Source organism: Uloborus diversus, chromosome 4 (assembly GCF_026930045.1).
Source record: "Uloborus diversus isolate 005 chromosome 4, Udiv.v.3.1, whole genome shotgun sequence".
Taxonomy (NCBI): domain Eukaryota; kingdom Metazoa; phylum Arthropoda; class Arachnida; order Araneae; family Uloboridae; genus Uloborus; species Uloborus diversus.
Window position 1 is genome coordinate 163,551,262 of NC_072734.1, and position 6,543 is coordinate 163,557,804.

Sequence of the window (6,543 nt, forward strand, 5' to 3'; positions counted from 1 at the left end):
AAATGTATCAAATTTGAATAGGATAAGATCTGATATTAAAGCAATGCATCATTTAGTAATTACATTTTAAAAATGTATAAATGTAGTACAGTAAACTGTATACAACAATACTGTTAGGACCTAAAAAAAATATTGTAATAGACAGGTTATCCTTATAGACAGTTTGATTATTCATGCTGACATTTTTCTGGGGCCAAAAAAAAAAATTGTTATAGACAGGTTATCGTTATAGACAGTATCGTTATACACAGGTTTCACTGTATTTATGTTTTCAAAATTCAATCAAATTTGAAACTGATTAAATCTGAAAATGAAGTATTGCTTGATTTAGTAATTATTTTTAACTACATATTTATAGTTAAAATTAAACAGCAAAACATAAATTTAACTGCATTATTAACATCACAAAATTAAAACTAAAGTGCATTGTATTATGTCTTATTAAGTTACACATCTGACACATTATTTAAGTTGACTTTTAAAAAGCTTTCGATACATGTAGTACCACATGTTGCTCTGTTAAGGAAACTTGTTTGTATAGGAGTAAAAGGTAAAACTTTAATTTGGGTTAGAAGTTGTATACTGGGAGCAAATAAAGAGTAGTTGTTTGGGGTGATAATTCTCCATGGACTGATATATATATATAGTGGTGTTCTACAAGGGTCGTTGCTTATTATTTTCATTAATAATACAGTGAAAGGCTTTACAGGAATATTAAGATTTTTTCTTTGCTGGTGATGTCAAAGTTATAGAGACCCCTTTCCTTTCCTTATGCCACTGTTCCCGAGGTTCACTACGAATACCCAAAGTTTGGCAGAACAGTTTGAAGGTTGTTATTTTAAAGTAACAATAAAATGAAACATTGATTTTTTTAAATTTAAATTGAATCAAGTGAAACTAAAATTAGTTGATCAAGACACTTACCTTCATTTGTTTCTCTGCATCAACAATCAGTTTCAAGACACATAATTAGGAACAGGGAGAAAAAAAAATATTATTGAATTAGTAAGAAACATACACAAAGAATACAAAGTTCTAAAATTCCTCTTTATATAAACTGCAATAACTTTTAACTTTAATTAGCTGCAAATATTGCAAAATGAAAATTGGGGAGAGTTTTATGCAAATTGATTTCATGACATAAATGTGAATGCACAGAATTTTTTTAATGCTTGAAAACTAAAAGGAGTTTGTTTTAAAATTAAATGGGATTTTTCAAGTTGAACATGGAACAATGCGTTAAAATTATAATGCAATATTTGGCCAAAAATTGAAAATTTTATTAAAATATTTATCTTTTTACTATTGCCAATTGAAACTAGAAGATGTTTAACTATTTTTCGAAATGTAAATGCATTTTTATTAAACGCCCTAAATTTATCTACATTAAAAGTATAATTATTAATTTGCAAAATAAATAAAAATGAAAAAAAGTCATCCCCCCCCCCCCAAAAAAAAAATACAGTGAAACTTCAATAAATCAAAGTTACAGGGAAAGTGAAAAAAATTTGAATAATCAAAAATTCGGTTATGAAAAACAAAATGATAGAATAAAATTAAACACTACCGCTGAAACCCAAATTTATAATATGAGTCAAAATTAATTGAATAATGTACCAAGGAGACTATATATCTACTTGACATAATCAACATGTAATATAATTGTTGTATAAATTCAACAATTTGTATAGGTTGGAAAACAAATTAAATTTTTATGCCGAAATATAAAAAAATTTTTGTAACAAAAAAATTTTTTTTTACGAGAAATTTGTTCTTTTATTAAATCATCCTCAGATACTTTTATTACATCAAACGGCAGCATTCAGACGGAACTATGAAAACGTGCAATACATCTGCTGCTCTGATATCTTGAATAGAAGGTAATTTTGCTACTAGCTCACAGGGTTGGCAAAAACCCGGGTTTTTGTGGGTTTTTCTAGGTTATTGCGGGTTCTTGTGGGCTTTTCTAGGTTTTAGTGGGTTTAAGTTCTGTATGCAGGTATTGTTATATAATACATTCATTCATTAATATAAAAATAGATTCATTAATTTAAATTTCTGAATCATATTTGATCAATGTTACTAATTATTATTATTAATAATATCAATGATATTAATTAATATACAATAACACATTTTTAACAATAATATTGTTAATAATATCTATTATTAAATTTTTTCTCCTATTAGTATTTAACAATTTGTAAAGTTAATTTGATTTCTTACTACTTTTGCATATCTGGAATATATTTTAGTAGCCATAAAAAATATATAGTTTTTTTTTTTTTTTTTTTGTAGTTAGAATATAAATTCAACCCATTTTTAAAGCAGTAATTCAAAATAAATTAGATCCAGAACCAGTTAGACTTAAGTTCACACAGAACTAAGTGGAGAAAGAAATTTCACCTACCCAGCATTTTGAACCAAGTTATCAAGGTTCAAAAATATTTCCTTAATTCCTCATAGATTGGTCAAAGATTATGATTGTTTGATGCCTCAAGTGCCTAAACAATAGTTGTTGAAATTCACACAAAGAGCGCATTTCTAGCTTTTTGAAAAACTATCAGAAATATGTAACAATTGCATCTGAGCACCAAAATGAATTTGGGAAAGAAATTGCAAAAACATTGGATTATGTTGCAATTTACAAGGAGTCCTTGAATTAAGACAAGCAGCTTAGAATCATATCTTCAGCTCTTGAAGAACTGCAAAAAGTCTCAACTACATTGCCATGTTCCATGGAAATTTGGAAAATTTTGATGGAGTCAGAAGAAATAAAAAACAGCAAAGTTATATAAAAAAATAATGGTACCAGCAGATTATTCGACCAGAGTACTAAAGAGCTCATTGATAATAATGATAAGTATTAGTAACAATAAATAGTAGCATAATTAGAAAATTTTTCTGAATGATGAATTCAAAATTGAAAATTTAAGAAATTTTTTCCCCAGAATTTCTTTGTGTGAAAGTATTAATTATATGTAATTGTACATTTCTACGTTCAAAGAATCATTAATACTTGAACGTAATTCAAATGAATTGGTAATATTTTTGATACCTTCAAAATGGAAAAAAAAGCTTCTTTTTTAGAAGGATCAAGACTTCCTTTGGCGAAAAAAAAAAAAAAAAACCAATAGTTATCTTGACAAGAAATTCAAAAAAGTTCAATTAATGAAATTTATTAAAAAAAAATAAATAAATAAATATTCCGAGACAAATTGTCTCAAATACACCTGATTTCTGATTTTTATTTGCTTATTTTTTATTTTGATGAAAGATATGAGCTATCTCAGAAATTAACTTTAACAAAATCCACTTTTCAAAAACACGGGCGGAAAACCTAAGCGGGTTTTTCTGGGCTGGGTCCACTTTGCCAGCCCTGCTAGCTCACAAGCCTTTCTTTCTCTTCTTCACCAAAAAACATTTTCGACACAATAAAATATCTTTATCAGTAGGGTACTGAGTCACTTAATTTCCGTCATCAGCTGAAACAAAATCCATTAAATCTGTGTTTGATGGAATGTTCATTTTCTTCTGTAAAAGAACTACTGATTTTGTAAATTTAAGTCAGAGATTCATTAGATTCATTCGTCCAGACGTCTTCTAATGCAATGGTGCCGGTTTATTTATTTATTTTTTCAAATTTAAGAAAAAAAAAATTTATGGACTTAGACTAGCAAGAAAAATCCGACATTAGCTAACAAGAGAATTTTGACATTAGCAAGAGAAACCAGATGACGGTAATGAAATAAAATTCTGGTAATCGAATATTTTGACACAACGAAATTTGGCTTATCAAAAATAAATAACACTAATTCTTAATTCAGTTGGAAGGAATCAACGTTCACTTTGGCTTGTTGAAGTTTGACTTAGTAAAGTTTCACTGTAATATAATAAATAAATTTTGTTTACATTTATCTGAAATTCTGCATAAATTGATGAGTTTCTTCCCGAATACCAATTGATCATTTGACAACTGATAATCATGGTAACATGTTATTTTAAAAATCAAGAATCTTGTAGAACACCTAACGTTATTGTAACACAATTTCTGTACCTCAGAGCCAGACAGACGTTAGACCAAAAATTCTGATTTTCCGTTTATTAGTGCACTGTAAGCAAAAGCCAATTCCGCATTGAGACATATGAACGTAGTTCCGTAAAAATAATTCTTCTCAATTTTTTACCAGGGTTAAATAGCACATGTCCCATCCTCTGCACGTGTCAAAAAAAAAGGTTTTCCTCCTGTAAATTCACCATAATGTGACTTGATTCTCTCTGGCTTTGAGCATGGGCCCCACTAGATGGCGCCGACCCTTTACGGGCCTAGACAATTTGTGATGTTTCTATGTTAAACCGATATGCCACTATGATCTGCTCTGGAAATTCTCGAAAAATTCAAAACTTCATATGTCGCCCAATTTTACCGCAAGAGGCACTGAATCCAATTCTGTGCATCCACCAACAATGTCAACGGTTCCAAGTTTGTTAATTTTTGATTGGACGTTGCCCATTTTGACCGCAAGAGGCGCTGAACCCAATCCTGTGAATCCACCAATTAATAGCAACTTAATGGAAAACAGGGATCCCCTGTAGCACCCTCTTTGTTGCCATGAGTTTCAGCGATTGTCACGGCCTATAAAAATTAAATGCGGCCATGCTCTGAGGCACAAATTTAATGCTATTATATTTTGATTACAAGGATTAATTCAGATTGTTGTTTTTAAAGAATATTTCAAATTTTAAAGGGGGTAAAGCATTAAAAATAAAAATACAGAAAATATACATAAAAAAAATCAAAGTGTTTCCTTTTTCATATCATCAATCATCTTTTTTATGAATGACGATGATTGATAATTTTTGACAACAAATTTTTTACAAACACATATTCTCTAATATAAACAAATTTCCATGAAAAGAATTCAGAATTAATTGTTTTAGTGTTTAATTAAAAGATTCCCCCCCCCCCCCCCCGATTTCCTCTAATTACACAAAAATCCCTTCCTTTGGGGAATTCTTAATCAAATACAAATACAAATGTGATGACCAGCAACAGGCTCTGGGCCCAGCTAGGCTGGTCCTAGTCAATTAATTAGTCCCCAATGAAGATCAATGGCTTTCTTAAAGCTATCCACTCCCTTGCTCATTACCGCCTCTTCCGGTAAGCTATTCCAAGTACCCACGACCCTGCTAAAATAGTATTTTTTCCTGATTTCCAAGTTAGCCTGAGATTTAAATAACTTAAAACAATGACCCCTTGTCCTGCTTTCCCCGCAAAAATTTAATCCATTTACATTTTTCATTTTGATAAATTTAAATAACTGAATCATGTCCCCTCTGACTCTCCTTTGCTCCAAGCTATACATATTAAGCCTATTAAGTCTGGTATCATAGTCTAAATCTGAGAGTCCCCTTACTAATTTAGTTACCCTTCTTTGAACCCTTTCCAATACAAAATACATATACTTCTTTCATAAACATTACAACTTTTGAAGTAGCCATTATAACTTCGGATTCTTTTGAATGAATCTTGAAAGGTGGCAGCTATGAAATAAGAAGCAAATTAAAATGTGTGGCTCAGATGCTGTATGTCTCCCTCTTATCAGTTTTTGAATAATATTGGTTTTTTTTTTTCTTTTTGACCAATTAGTACGCGATATTTTTTAAAAACATATTAAGTCAGGCAATAGAGACGGATTTATGTTATTGTTTGATCCTTGAAGTTGATCATCAAATTTTGAAGTGCTTCTTTTTATTTTTTGTGAATTGTGTTTAATAGGGAAAGTTATTTTTGCTTTTCCACTTCAATAGTAGTTTGTTGATGCATAAAACTAAAAAAAAAAAAAAAAAATCTGAGAAAATAGTTTCTTCAAGCTTTGACCGTGATAATGTTGGGGTGTGTCGCAGTAGGGTGATTGCTTGGTGCCTAAAGCAATGAGCTATACAGTGGAAGGATCATTTTGAGTTTTAAAGCTACAGTTAAATCTTTTTATTAGTTTTGGCAAATAGTTTGAAATTACAAAGGGACTTTAATTAGGTTTTTTGAAAAGGTGTGTATGCGTTTTAGTTGAAGAAAAATGATCATTTGACATCAGAAGAGTGGGGGGGGGGGGGGATTGTTTTTATTCAACGGATTTGCTTTAAATTCTTAGCACGGACATCGAAGTGCGGGTACTGCTAGTAGAACATAAAACATGAGAGGTTGAAGAAATAAAAAAAAGCTCGAGTCACAGACAGGTCAAAATAATGGTAAAACACACAACTATTAATTTTCAAGCTGTAGAATTCAGTTTTACAAAAACGAGCGAGCAACAAAAGGAGATGCAATCCAATTGAAAAATGTGTAAAGAATCAGGACTTACACATAAAAGAGTGAATTTTTCACTTAAATATGTTCAAACACCATTAAATCACTTTGAGAAAAACTGAAATAAATCACATAACAAGCCCCAGTTTGAATATATTGGTCATTAATGGCAAAAGATGGACACTCACTTTTCATGCTCCAAGCATTAATGTTTACAAAGCAAAAATATTGTTAAA